The sequence below is a fragment of the Anomaloglossus baeobatrachus genome, chromosome 4 (assembly GCF_048569485.1).
Source record: "Anomaloglossus baeobatrachus isolate aAnoBae1 chromosome 4, aAnoBae1.hap1, whole genome shotgun sequence".
Classification (NCBI taxonomy): Eukaryota; Metazoa; Chordata; class Amphibia; order Anura; family Aromobatidae; genus Anomaloglossus; species Anomaloglossus baeobatrachus.
This window is the reverse complement of record NC_134356.1, coordinates 643,966,280-643,981,417: the sequence shown is the minus strand read 5'-3', so window position 1 is coordinate 643,981,417 and position 15,138 is coordinate 643,966,280. Positions and strand designations below refer to the sequence as shown.

The following is a 15,138-nucleotide window of genomic DNA, read 5'->3' as shown; positions in this document are numbered from 1 at the left end:
CCCCTATAACAGTGTCAGACAATTTCTTATAACAGTGTCAGTCAGAATCCCCCATACATCTCAGACACAGTGTCCCATAACAGTGCCAGCTCTAATACCCCCAAACACTGTCAGCCATTGTCTCATAACAGTGTCACTTACATTACCCTATATCAGTGTCAGGCAGAATATCCTGTAACAGTGTGAACCGCAATACCCCATAGCATTGTCATCCAGTGTCCCATAACAGTGTCAGTGACTGTGTTGAATGATAGTGTCGCGGACGGAGGAGGGGACGCTGCGCTCTCCCACTGCTCGGGTCCGGCTGCTGCTGCTGCTCGGTGGTGGCTTGAGTGGTGGGCCGGATCCCGGGGACTCGAGCGGCGTTCCTCGCCCGTGAGTGAAAAGGGGTTTTGAGTGTGGGGATTTGGTTATTGTCCGTGACACCACCCACGGTTGTGGTGATATTGGTGACACCACCGCTGCTCTGGACGGGGATCCCGGGAGCGGTGACAGAGAGCAGCTTTGATGTTAGTTCTCCCCTCCGTGGGTAGGGGGTTGGTTGTCCCGGGGCCCGGTGATGGGGTAGGGATGGATGGCAGGCAGGTTACAGGGCCTGGTGAGGTGCAGGGTCGCGGGGGCAGCGCTGTGCCGCACGGCACGGTGGTACTCACTCAGCCAATGATGAGGACACAGTTCTCGGTAAAACACACGGCTGGATGGACGGGTCCCACAGACTGCTGCGGTGTTGTTCCTCCCGGCAGGTTGATGGTGACTGCCTTTCCCTGCACCTATGTACTGTAAACGGTTCCAATGGGTTCCCACCGGTAACCCGCTCCCCAGCTTGGATATGGGCTGGAGGAGCCCCTTTTGCCCGCAGGCTCTGGCCCTGGGAACTTTAGCCTTGTCGGTGACTGTGTTTCCCTCTCTCGGTTGGACTGTTGCCTTCTGTCGGGACTTGGCTGCTGGGAAACCCAGGAGGTTCCCTTCGCTGACGGATTTGGCAAATTCACGGCGACTCCTAGCCTTGCCGGGGTCCGTAAGCCCCTGCCAGATGGTGCTGGCTTCTCTTTGTGTACTGGTCCGGTACCGCCAGGCCACCACCCGTCCACGGTCCTTACGGTAGCCTCCAATAGGCCACTCCTGCAGACGGTCACCACCGTCTGCCAACCTTGCTGATCCGTCCGGGCCACACACTCGGATCAACTTCAGGCTGCTTAACTGCTGCTTTACTCCTCTCTCAACTCTCCTCAAAACTGATCTGCCTGCTTTTCCCGCCTCCAGGACTGTAAACTCCTCGGTGGGTGGGGCCAACCGCCTGGCCCACCCCCTGGTGTGATCATCAGCCCCTGGAGGAAGGCAACAAGGGTTTTGTGTCTGACTTCGGTGTGCCTGACCGGGAGTGTGGGGTGTGTGGGTGTTGTTCTCTGTGGCCCCTGGCTTGTCCAGGGCGCCACAATAGTGTCAGACAATGACCCATAACAGTGTCAGTCCCAGTCCTCCATATCGGTGTCTCCATAGGGCCCACACCAGTGGGAGCCACAATATCATGTTATCCCTATGATGCTGTTAGCCCCAGTCATTGGCATCCTGTATTGTCAGGAGGGATAACAGAGGCGTCACAATGCAGTGTTCACAGGGAAGATACAGCAGAATTCTTATTTAATGGAGAATACAACTCTTTACTAAAATGTGGGGATGGGCAAGCACTAAAATGCTCGTTATATGAATCAGGCTGGTCTGACGTTTGGACGGGCTCGATTCAAGGACCAAGTATAATGGAAGTCAATGGGAAACGCAAGCATTTTTTCAGAAGACCCTCCCAGGAGGGCAGGGGGGCAGGAAAATTACTGAAATTGATGGAAACAGCGCTCAAATGGAATGGGAACAGAATGGGGAAGATGTTGGGATGCATCTCTGACTCTCAAGTCGTTGCTGGGAACAAAATAAATAAATTAATTAAAAAAAATGGAGGTACGAGGTTGTTTTTGATAACCAGCCAAAGTAATGCAGACAGCTAGGGGAGGTCCATAGTTATTTGTCCCTCCCCAGCCTAAAAATAGCAGCCTGCAGCCGCCCCAGAATTGGCGCATCCGGCTTCGCGCCAGCTCTTCCCAATTGCCCTGGTGCAATGACAATTGTGGTAATATTTTTTGGAGTTGATGTCAGCTGTGAATTGAATTGTCAGCTGTTATCAAGCCCAGGGATTAATGTTGAAGAGGGGTCTATTGGTATTGAACACCCCCAAAACATAAACCCATAAAGTGAAAAGAGAAAAAGACAGACGCCTCTCCATAACTAACCCCTGGGCTTGATGCCAGCTGACATTACACAGCTAGCATTAACCTAAAATATTTACCCGATTGCCACCGCACCAAGGCAAGTGTGAAGAGCAGGGGCAGAGCGCAACACTTCTGGGGAGGTTGCGGGCTGGTATTTTTAGGCTGAGAAGGGCCAAATAACCATGGGCCTTCCCAGCCTGATAATACCAGCCCTCAGCTGTCTGCTTTACCTAGACTGGATATCAAAAATAGGGGGGACCCCCATATAATTTTTTTTTAATTCTTTATTTTTTAAGTTAAGCAAAGCTAAAAAACTTTTTAGTGTCACATGAAAGGTGCAAGTGTACAAACCCTGCTCTAATCTCTCCTTCCTACATCAGCTCTCCCTGAACTGCTTCCACAGGACAGTGTGCAGAGCATCGTGCCCCTGGTTCTCATATAAGACCCGGTGACGCAATGCGGCCGGCAAATTACAGTAATACCAGTAGGTACGACATTATGGTTTAATGCAGGCAATCCCCACAAATTTATTGACTAACAGATGCAAATCATGTGGGGTGGGGACTCAAGTGTAGCAGCCCACGGGGCAGGTGTTTTGACCTACTCATTTCCGGGACGGGGGTGCAGATCCTCTGCATCGTCACAGGGTGGCCTGGCCCGGTTCCTTTGCCCTGAGGCGTACAGGAAGGAGGGTTGGAGGGTGGTAGGAAGGATGGAGGTAGCAGTTGGAGGTTAAGAAAGTCTATTGAGATTTTGATGCCACCTGTGGTACGCGGTCAGGGAAGGGGGCCGCCGCTGCAGAGTCTCTCGCCAGGGCAGATGTTGGGTGCAGCCGGGATGGTGTCGCTCCCCACAGGTGGAGCGGGATTACCCCGGGGAGGATGGTGGGGGTGGAGGTAGTCCCTGTTGGCGCCGTAGCACTGGCTGATGGCGCCGGATAAAGGAGAAGCAGAGACAGGGACTGCGGTTTCAGATTGTTTTACTCACAAGTCTTTCAAGCGCCGCCCGAGGTACCGTTCTCTGCCACGATGGGCTCCAGCCGATCCCAGATCCGTGAAAGGTCGAGTCCGATGTGTGTCAGCCTGTGAGCCTTTTCCTCCTTTGGTACGCTAAGTATCAGACCCTCATGACGTGAAGCATTTGAGGGTCCCGGTGTCAGTAAAGTGTCCCGTTCTGTATGCTGATATTGCTGTTTCGCTCTGGGGCCGGTCCTCAACCCCGGATCCTATATGCTATTTGCTGCAGACTCGTGGGACGGGTTCGGTGACTGTTCGTAGCCGTTCCCGCGACCCTTGCAGAGTTGGTAGACAACATGAAGTATGCCTGCCCTAGAATTCTGTATCCCGACAGCACCGGTCCTGTGGAAGTAACTGGCCTGCTTCTCCCCAGCAACCGTGTTGAACTCCTTGGCCCACAGAGCCACTCAAGGCACATCCGCTTGGCTCTGTGGCTGAAGCTGAACTCTTCGTTGTTGTGATGTTGTGTGTTATGAGCTGTTGCCCCCAGTCGCTGCCACCGGCTGGTTCACTACTCTCACTAGGTTAACCTGCTCTTCCCACTGTGCACCTGACTTCCCCTGGTGGTTGCTTCTCCCTGACCCTGAGTCCCCAGTCCAGTGGATCCAGGGAGCCTCTGGTGCGGTGGCGTCCTGTAAACCCACCACTGTAGTGACCCCCTACTGTATTTCGACCCTGGCCCGGTCCCCATTGGGGAGGGCAACCCAGTGTTACTGTATGTTTGTATAGCTGGAAACCGGTACCGAACTTCCCTGGACCCAGAATAAGTACTACACCCAAATGAGGGTGCAGTACCCTGTGGCGCCTGAAGCCTCAGGGGTGCCACACAAGCATAGCACTCAAGCACCTTTGATACTCTGCTGATCCATAGTGGAAGATCGTAACACTCAAAGTTCTGGTAAATAAGCCCCCAATAAAAGTATTATGCACTTAAATCATAGTAAGAAGGCAATAGCAAAAAAACCAAACAAAAGTTGTTATAGCAGCACAAAGTACAAAGTCAATAGAACCAATGGAATAGACAACAATACAGACTAAAAGTCGAGAAGGTATGGGGGCATGTGCAGGAGCAGCTAGATAGACATATAAAACATTAAATGCTACTCTAGACAATCTGCACAGAATATGACCTGATTAGTATGGTGTAGATCAGTGGGAAAGATAAAGCATCCGATAAAGTCAGAAAAAAAATATAAAAAGTTGCACCAAAGCAAAATAGTATAAAGTGCAGGGTGACCAGGACAGGGTGTCACCTCTTCCGCTCTTGATAAAGCCAATTTAGTTGGCGATACGTGTGGGGCTACACTCTGTCCTGGTTACCCTGCACTTTATACTATTTTGCTTTGGTGCAACTTTTGATATATTTTTTTTTTTCTGGCTTTATAGGATGCTTTATCTTTCCGTCTGATCTACACCATATTAATCAGGTAATATTCTGTGCAGATTGTCTAGAGTAGCATTTATTGTTTTATATGTCTATCTAGCTGCTCCTGCACATGCCCCCATACCTTCTGGAGTGTAAGGCTATGTCCGCACTTTGAGTCGTCCTACTTGCAGTTCAAAACGCACCCTCTGGTAGTAATTAATTTTGCCAAAGTTGCTTTTGACCACAAAATAGCGCTAAAAACGCATGCGTATTTGTAATGTCCTGGTGGTGGATTCACTAGACCGTGCACCGGACTCCCCCAGTGAGGCAACCCGGAGCTAACCCCTATACAGGGACTGTCCGATCACCCCACCAGAGGGCCTAGATGCACGGTAGCCGGAACACTAGGGGTACGAGTCCTTCAGGGATTTGCAGGGAATGTCTCTGAGTCCAAAGGCACCGTGGGCAGGATGGATGGCGGGAACCGGGTTCAGGTGCCGGGTAGGAACAGCAGACGGGGTCCGGGTCCAGTGAGCAGTGCAGGCATATGTACCAGGTGGAGCCGGGGATCGGTGATGGGAATAGGCTGACGGAAGATGGCGGGATCCTCAGCAGACGGTCACCGGGACACTTCCTGGAGAACCGGTAGTCAGGACCAGCGGATGGAGTCTGTGGACGAGACAGTGTTAATGGAGAGACAAAGCACAAGGGGACCTGAGCACCTAGCTTAGGGAACACGTTGATCAGGCACCACCCACCAGAAAAGGGAAGTCTTATATACCCTGTACATGTATCTTGTCATATCCTGTTCCCGGGATGCTGGCCCTTTAAGACAAGGTGAGTGAGTACGCGTGCGCCCTAATGCGCATGCGCAAGGCTCGGGTGCCGGAGGCCAGTACAGGACACTGTGAAGGAGATGCAGGGGAGCCAGACAGCGTGTCCTGAATCACAGGAGGACGCCGGAGCCGGCGGGCGGGAGGCATGGAGGACGCAGAGGAGGGTGAGTGAGAGGAGCAGCCGCGGGCAGTGGGACTGAGGGCCGGAGCGGTGAGTGGCAGGCGGCGCCGGGGACCGGGAAGCGTGACAGTATTTATGGCGTTTTTGCTGCGTTTTTAGCGCTTTTTGCATGCTTTTCCATTGCGTTTTGACAGATGCGTTTTGAACATAAAGACACTACTAAATAAAGTTAGAACAGTCAAACACAATGAAAAAAGGGAAAAAAAGGACCTCATATATAATTATTGAAATAATAAAGAAAATAGTTATATTTCATATAATTATAGCGGTTTTATACTGCACCCGTTTAAAAAACTTATTAACACTTTAGGTGCATAACAGGTATTAAAGAAATGTGGAACAAAAAATATGAACATTTTACTTTTTCTGATGAAAATGTAGCTTTAGCTCCCAATTTTGCATTTTCACAAGGATAATAGGAGAAAATGCACCATATAATTTGTTGTGTAATTTCCCCTGAGTACACAGATACCCCATTTGTGGTGGAAATCTACTGTTTGGGCGCATGGCAGGGCTTAGAAGGGAAGGAGCACCATTTGACTTTGGAAGGCAAAACTGTCTGGAATAGATAGCGGACACCATGTTGTGTTTGCAGAGCCCCAGATGTGCCTAAACAAAAGAAACCCACTACATTTTGGAAATTACACCCCTCATGGAGTTTATCTAGAGGTGTGATGAGGACTTTGAACCCACAGGTGCTTCACAGAATTTTGTAACGTTGAGTCATGAAAATGAAAAAATAAATTTGTCCCACAAAAATGTTGTTTTAGCCCCCAATTTTTCATTCTTACAAGGGTAACAAAAAAAGTGTACAATACGTTTTGTTGTGCAATTTTTCCTGAATACACAGATACACCATATGTGTTGGAACACTACTGTTTGGGCGCACGGCAGGGCTTGGAAGGGATGGAGTGCCGTTTGTCTTTTGAAGCGCAAAATTGGCTGCAATAGATAGCAAACGCCTTGCGAGGACCTAAACATTGCAAACCACCCACAAGTGACCCCATTTTGGAAACCTAAGGAATTTATCTAGATGTTTGGTGAGCACTTTGAATCCACAGGTGCTTCACAAAATTTTATAATGTTGAGTCATGAAAATGGAGAAATATATTTTTTGTACAAAAATGTTGTTTAGCCCCAAATGTTGCATTTTTACAAAGTTAACAAGAGAAAATGGACCATACAATTTGTTGTGCATTTTCTCCTGAGAACAGGGATACACAATATATGATGGAAAAGTATTGTTTGGGCACACAATAGGGCTCAGAAGGGAAAGATCAACATTTGACTTTTAGAGAGCAAACTTGTGTGGAATAGATAGTGGCCGCAAGGCCGCATTTGCAGATCTCTCAGGTGCCTAAACAGTGGAAACCCCCACAAGTGACCCAGTCTTTGGAAACTAGACCCCTTGAAGAATTTATCTACATGTGTGGTGAGAATCTTGAACCGACAGGTGCTTCACATACTTTTAAAACATTGGACAGTGAAAATTAAAAATTAAGTTTTTCCCCAAAAAAGTTGTTTTAGCCACAATTTTTTCATTTTCACAAGTGAAAATGGACCACATAATCATAATTGGTTGTACAGAGATACCCCATATGTGGTCAGAAACTTTTGTGTTGGCACACGAAGGAGTGCTGATTGATTTTTGGAGTGCAAAATTGTCTGGAATAGATAGCGGATGCCATGTCGCATTTGCAGAGCCGCCGAAATTCCAAAACAGCAGAAACCCCCCAGAATTGACAACATTTTGGAAAATACACCTCTAAAGGAGCTTATCTAGGGATGTGATCAGCATCTTCAACCCAATGAAGCTTCACAGAATTTTATAATATTGGGCCAAGAAAACGAAATATTACGGGGGTTTTTTCAGCAGAAAATGACCCTGAAAGCCCAAATCTTTAATTTGCACAAGGGTAACAGGAGGAAATGGACCATAAAATTTGTTACACAATTTCTCCTGAGTACAGCAGTACTTTATATCATCATATGTGGTCAGAAACTACTTTTCAGACACAGTGCAAAGCTGAGAAAAGAAGCAGCACCATATCGGAGTGCAGATTTTGTTGGAATAGTTTGCAGGTGCCATGTCACATTGGCAGAGCTCCTAAAGTGTCAGAACAGTAGAAACCGCCCCACAAGTGACCCCATTTTACAAACTGCACCCCTCAATTAATTCACCCAGTGGTGCAGTGGGAATATTGATACCAGAGATGTGTCACAAAATGTTATACCGTTGGGCAGTAAAGAAAAAAATAATTACATTTTTACCACAAAATGCTATCTTAGCCCCGAGTTTTACATTTTCACAACAGGAAATAGGTAAATATAACAGCAGAATTGTTGCACAATTTCTCTTAAATGTGGCCATACCCCACATGTGACTGTACAGTACAGTTTGGTCACACGGCAAGACACAAGAGGGAAGGAGTGCCATTTAACTTTTGGTGCATAGAGTTTCCTAGAATAGTCTGTGGAGTCCATATACAAAGCCTCTAAGAGCCACAAAAGCAGAAACCTCTGTTGAGTGATCACATTTTGGAACTGCTCCTCTCTGGGAATTTATCTACAGGTGTAGTGGCTATATTGACTCCATAGGTGTTTTCCAGAGAGAAGCAAAGTGAAAATGGAAATCTGGCATTGTAGTGCCCAGTACAGAAAAAGGATTTTTTTCCGTGTTTGTGTTTATTTACTTTCACTTACAGATTAGTAATGGGGGTGTGTGTATTATAGATGCCTCCCATTATTATTTTAGGGCTTAGTGGCAGCTGTGAGCCCCACTTAACCCCTTATTACCCTGATTGCCACTGCACCAGGGCAATCGTAATAGTAAAGTGCCTGAATTGTTACAGCTAAGGGATGCGACAATCCTGGGCAGCTGCAGGCTGCTATTTTTACGCTGGGAGGGCCCAATAGGCATGGGTCTCCCCAGATGGAAAATACCAGCCACCAGCTGTCGGGCTTTAGTAAGACTGGGCATCAAAATTGTGGGGAACCACATTTTTTTTAAATTATGTATTTAAATAATTTAAAAAAAAAAAAGCCGCATGCGGTTCCTCTTATTTTGATACACAGCCAGGATAAGTGCACGGCTGGGGGCTGCAGCCTATAGCCGTATGCTTTATCTGTGCTGGGTATCATAATATGGGGGGACCCTACGGCAATTTTATTTATTTATTTTTACTTCAATCTACAATCCACAGTGACCTGCAGACAGGGTCTGTGATTGGTTGCAGCTAGACACTCTGTTACACAGGCTGAGGGCGCGTCTGACTGCAACAGACATCAGGACTTCCAGTGAGCGGGGGAAGCATTGAATATGGATTAGTGATAATGAGCGCCCCCAGAGGTGGAATGAGTGGCCACGGGATCAGTTACAACCGCGTAGGAGATTCAGTTAGTATGAAGCACTTGCTGCAATCCCCCTATCCCTTCTACCACCATTTTTATGTGACGGATTCTGGTCACTAGGAGAAAACAAAAAAGCGCGTGACTCATTTTCTGACCTTTCTTCTCCTCCCGTCTATCATTGCTTCACTATTTCCTAATCTCATTACTTGATCAAAACCGAAAAAAGTGTTTGTGTAGAAAAAGCCGACAGACTGATGAACTTGTTCTCCGACAGGACGCCTGCTCAGTGTTTCCTGACCTTGACAAGGTCAATGCCGGAGACCATGCATGAGCTGCAAAAGATGGAAGATCAGAATAGACCAGAAAGTGATGGAGAGTCATCTCTGGGGACTACAGGGAAGAAAATCATCCTGAGAAGAAGATACGTGCAGCAGGTTCTAGGAATGCTTGTACAGTAACTTGATATGTACCCGAGTCATGTCATCCACTGATGGCTTTCTATAAAATTATTATTATGTCGGAATAGTAAAAGTTATATCTTCTAAAAACATACCTTCCAAATAGTCTGCTAACGAAATTACATAATACTCTACCCCCTGCTCTAAGTTGCCACACAACATTACCCTAGCCCACCAGGGCTGTAGCCATAAACCCCTTCAATGACCTAGATTACCATTAAAGATGTTTCCTATAACCCCTTTATTGCCATAATATATATATATATATATATATATATATATATATATATATATATATATATATATATATATATATATATTATAATATTGCAATATTTAAGTGGGGAGGTGTGTAGAAGGGGGGCTGCACCCCACCATGTACATGTACTATGTTGTATAGACTGTTGAATATTATAAGATATATATGTTTGTACCAACGGCTGCCATCCAGCAGTAAATAAATTTTACATTAGATGTTAGATCAGATAGGGTTAAGGTAGTGAAAAGGGGGAGTTACAGATGGTGGGAAAGAGCACAGGAGGGAAGACTCGAAAGCACACCAGTAGAGAATAGGGTTCAAGTGTGAGAAGACATGGTCTTGATGCTAGGGACAGTAAGGGAACCTTGATGTAATTTCTACAAGTTTGGAGCCTACAGCTCACCTCGACAGGCTTAGAGAGTTGTCCACCTACAGACCCAGAATCGAACATAGGTGAATGGAGTTAGGGGGAAGAAGACACAGACTCCAGAGCTTGAGGACGAGATCCAAGATAGTGAGGGAGAGCATTGGTCGAGGAGCAGTACCTCACACGGAGAGGAAGGAAGGAATGGAAGGCATATCTGTCTTCATGATGTAAAGAATAAAAGTGAATGATTCTGATTGGCTAAGCGAACTTTGGTGTCGCATGTGTTACTGACTGTCCACAATGGTGTCTGCCAGTGGGGTGATGTACACCAGCCTGAAAAAAACAGTAAGTGTCATGCACCCCTCCCGAAGTCACATCCGCACGCAGTCTCCTTGGCAAAGGAGTGCGACGCCTATGTGGCTTGGGGCTAGCACCTTCCTTCACGCATATGTAATACTTTGGACTGTTGATTACGTTGTTCTCCTGGAGATAAGCCGCCAGCCATTGTGTCGCAGGCGGAGGAGGGGACGCTGTGCTCACCCACTGCTCGGGTCCGGCTACTGCTGCTGCTGCTGCTCGGTGGTGGCTCGAGCGGTGGGCCGGATCCCGGGGCCTCGCCCATGAGTGAAAGGGGGTGGTTTGGGTTTAGGGATATTGTCCGTGACGCCACCCACGGTTGTGGTGAGGTTGTAACACCACCGCTGCTCTGGACGCGGATCCCGGGAGCGGTGACAGGGAGCAGCTTGGATGTTGGTTCTCCCCTCCGTGGGTAGGGGGGTTGGTTGTCCCGGGGCCCGGTGAGGGGTAGGGATGGATGGCAGGTGGGTTACGGGGCCTGGTGAGGTGCAGGGTCGCGGGGGCAGCGCTGTGCCGCACGGCACGGTGGTACTCACTCAGCCAGTAATTCACACAGAGTCTCTGGTCAAACAAACGGCTGGATGGACGGGTCCCACAGGCGGCTGCGGTTGTTCTCCTCCCGGTAGGTTGATGGTGACTGCCTTTCCCTGCACCTATGTTGTGTTTACGGTTCCAATGGGTTCCCACCGGTAACCCGCTCCCCAGCTTGGATGGGTGCTGAAGGAGCCCCTTTTGCCCGCAGGCTCTAGCCCTGGGAACTGTAGCCTTGGCGGTGACTGTGTTTCCCTTTACGGTGTGAGCTGTTGCCTTCAATCGGGTCTTGACTGCTGGGAAACCCCGGAGGTTCCCTTCGCTAACGGATTTGACCGGTTTTACGGTGACTCCAAGCCTGGTCGGGGTCCGGAAGCCCTGCCGGATGGTGCTGGCTTCTCTTTGTTCACCGGTCCGGTATCGCCGGGCCACTGCCCGTCCACGGTCCTTACGGTTCGCTCCAATCAGCCTCTCCTGCAGACGGTCACCACCATCTGCCAACCTTGCTGAACCGTCCGGGCCACACACCCGGACGCAGTAAGTCTCCTCTACTCCCACTTGTCTAAACTCCTAAACTCATCTCTAAACTGACTCCTTTTCCCGCCTCCAGGACTGTGAACTCCTTGGCGGGCGGGACCAACCGCCTGGCCCACCCCCTGGTGTGGACATCAGCCCCTGGAGGGAGGCAACAAAGATTTTTGTGTCTGACTTCAGTGTGCCTAACCGGGGTGTGGGGTGTGTTGGTGTAGTTCTGTGACGACCTGGCTTGTCCAGGGCGCCACAATTGTGTTAATTGGTGACTTTCTCATAAGGAATACAGGAGAAGCATCGTTCATCTGACAGCTTAATAATGTATATGGCCAACCAAGGGTAAGTGTAGAGGGGATGATAAGACGGGAGTATGCAGCGTGAAGTGGATAGTAGTAGTTTCCCACGTGAAGAAGAGTGCCCCATGGTGAGATTGGCTCGAGCTTGTGATGGCCGAGCATAATATGCATTGTATTAATATAAGCTCATCAGTATTTATGACACATCATTCCTGTTCCTGACTGGAGAAACAGTTTTTCCACCATCACAGTCACCGGATAATATTCTTTCTTCTTCATCCATTAGAGCTGACATTGTAGATGGTTGTACAGAAGTGATAAACTGAAGTCTGAAGTGTAAATCTAGTGTGACGCCCTGGACTAGCCAGGTAGTCACAGATAGACCCCCGCACAACACCTGTCCCCCAAAAAGGTGTCATCAGCCAACCATTAAAACCTAGTCACCTCCCTCAGTGCTTGATGAACACACCAGGGGGCGGAGCCAGGCGGTTGACCACACCCACCGAGGAGTTCAGAGGGCCTGAGGCAGGAAAAACAAACAGTCAGATCAGTTGAGTTATAGTCTTGAGTGTACCGCCCCGCAGGCTCGGCTGCGACCGCCGAGCCGCTCGGATCCGTGCTCGTACTGCGTGTGGTGGCTCGAGCCTCTCACAGACCCAGGGGTCACGTCGCTCTGCAAGGGAGTTGGCGCTACACGCGGGGACTTGGGTAAGGAGTTCCACGGCAGGGGCCGCGGTGGTTTGGTTTGGAATGTAAGTTCGTGACGCCACCCACGGGTTGTGGTGATTGTAGACACCACCGCTGCGGTGAAGGTATGGGGGCTCCCGGGAGCGGTGTAATGGCGCAGCTAGGTGTTGACCCCTCCGTGGGTAGGGGGTGTTGGTCCCGAGGCCCGGTTGGCAAGGGCCGGGGTGCAGGGTGAAGTGTTGCAGTGCGGTGAGGTGCCTGATGGCACTGTTGTACTCACTCTGACACAACACACTGAAGTCTCTGGTAAACCAAACGGAGTGATAAACAGGGCCCGCAGCCGGCTGCAGCTTCTCCCAGAATAGGTTGGTGGTTTCCGCCTTTCTCCTGCACCTCTGTGTGTAAATGTTTGACTCCTATGCCTAGACACCGGTTGTCTGCTCCCCGACTTGCATATGCCGTAGGAGCCCGTTTGCCCGCAGACGCTGGCCCTTTGGGTCTCTATGCCTTGGCGGTGGCTTTACCCTGTATGGTTGGGCTGTTGTCTTCTAACGGGGCTTGTGTGGGATAGGTCCTAAAGTCCAATCCGCAATCAGTTGATTTGACTCGGCCCTGTTGGTTCGGGCTTTGTACTGGGTCTGAGTACCCCTCCTGGTGCTCCGGTTTCCAATCGGCTCCCCGGTACCGGCGGGCCACCGCCCGACTCCGGTCCCTACGGTTCCACCGGCTGTAATCCCAGCTCCTGCAGGCGGCCACCACCGTCTGCCTCCTTGCCAATGGCGACTGGGCTCCGACCCAGCCACCTGGTAGTCTTTTGGCAGGCCTGGGCACAGGACTGCCCATGAACTTGACTGCTCTCTCCCTCCTCTAGACTACTCTCTTCCTCAACTTGAACCTGACTTCTCCTGTGTGTTTTCCCGCTTCCAGGCCTGTGAACTCCTCGGTGGGCGGCGCCAACCGCCCGACTCCGTCCCCCTGGTGTGGACATCAAACCTGGAGGGTAGTGACAAGGTTTTTAGTTTGACTGGTGTCACCTAATTGGGAGGGGGTGTGGTGTGTGACTACCTGGGATGACCTGACTAGTCCAGGGCGTCATATGAGCAGTGGAGGAGGTCAGGCCTGTAGGACAGGCCTGTGACACTCTGACAGGTGCCGGGGTTGGAGCCCGGGCACCTTTGGCTAGGAGGCAAACGGTGGCCTTAGCCTGCAGGAGCCGGGAAGATGGCTCGGTGGAACCGTAGTGGACTGGGACAGGGTAGTGGCCTGCCGGTACCGACTCGGGGAACCGACTGGAAACCGGAGCACACAGGGGGGTACTCAGATCCTGAAACAAGGTCCAGAATCCACTGGACTGAGTTAATTCACTGATTGCGGTCTGGACTATAGGTCCTTTCCCACCCAAGTCCCGACTGAAGACAACAGGTCTGCGGGCAAAAGGACTCTCCCGACATACACAATGCCGGGGAGTGGACTCCCGTCGCTGAAGCGCAGGCAGCCCAAATACAGAACACGGTGCAGGAAAAAGGCCAAGACCACCGAACCGGTTGTGGGACCAGACGCAGTCGGCTGCGGGCACCGACCACCATCAACTTTGTTTACCAGAGACTTGTGTGTGTCAATAACAGTGAGTACAACAGTGCCACCCGGCCGCGCACCGCCCACCTACTCCCAATGGGTCCCGGGGCCACCATCCCTGCCCACGGAGGGGTTAACATCTTTCTGCACTACCATCTCCCCCGGGTGCCCCGTAACCGCAGCGGTGGTGTCTACCTTCACCACATCCCGTGGGTGAACTCAAGCGCGGCTCCGGCCGTGCACCTACTTAACCCCCACCAAAAGCACCAGCATCCCCTTTCAGAGCGAAGTGACCCCGGGTCCGGAGGCGCTCGAGCCACCCACCAACGAGCCCGTATCCGAGCGGCTCGGCTAGAGCTGAGCGCGGGGCGGTACACTATAATATCTGGATGTACCAGGGATGGGGTTTCTATAACTTGTCGAGTTCACTAAATAGTGAGAATCAGAGTCCAGAAGAACTGGGAAGAATGAGCAGGAACATGAAGGGTCAAGTTGTCCAAGGTCAAAACCAGAGCGGGATGTGAAGGGCTGATCCAGAAGGGTACTGCTGTATAATCCTGCAAAATCCAAGTCAGAAGAGACAGAATTGTCCAGAACAGCAAAGCAGGTAGTATGGGGAATACATATTTGGTACGGGGCTGAGTACATTTATAAAGGCCGGTGCGTAGTTGTGAGATGTTGTGAGAATCTTACCTTCGTTTTTCCTATAGGTGAGGCAGACAGGACCAGAGCGCTCCAGAGTTAAACATGCACATGCTGAGATGAAACAATGGTGGTTTATTTTCTCCAAAGGTTAAGGACATGCAGAAGTACAGCGGTCCAAGTACTTGGCATTGTAGTTCTCCTGTGATGCTTGTCTCTGAAGCTACTATGGTCAGAAGACTTTGCTTCTAGCAGCTCCAATAAGGGATGTTGTTCTCACAAACTCTGGTTTGGAATGAACATACCAGGATGTGATGCAAGAGGGTCATCAGACACTCCCATGGGCTGGACAAGAGAAACAGAGGAGCCGAAAGGTCTGACCAGTAGATGGCAGCAGAGACAAGCATGAAAAACATTAAATAAC

At 50.0% G+C, this 15,138-nt stretch overlaps 1 long non-coding RNA gene across 1 annotated transcript in view; it reads right to left on the bottom strand.

The window, feature by feature from the left end:
* LOC142304257 (uncharacterized) overlaps positions 1 to 15,138 on the bottom strand; it is a 163,842-nt gene that overhangs the window by 57,332 nt on the left and 91,372 nt on the right. The window lies entirely within an intron of this gene.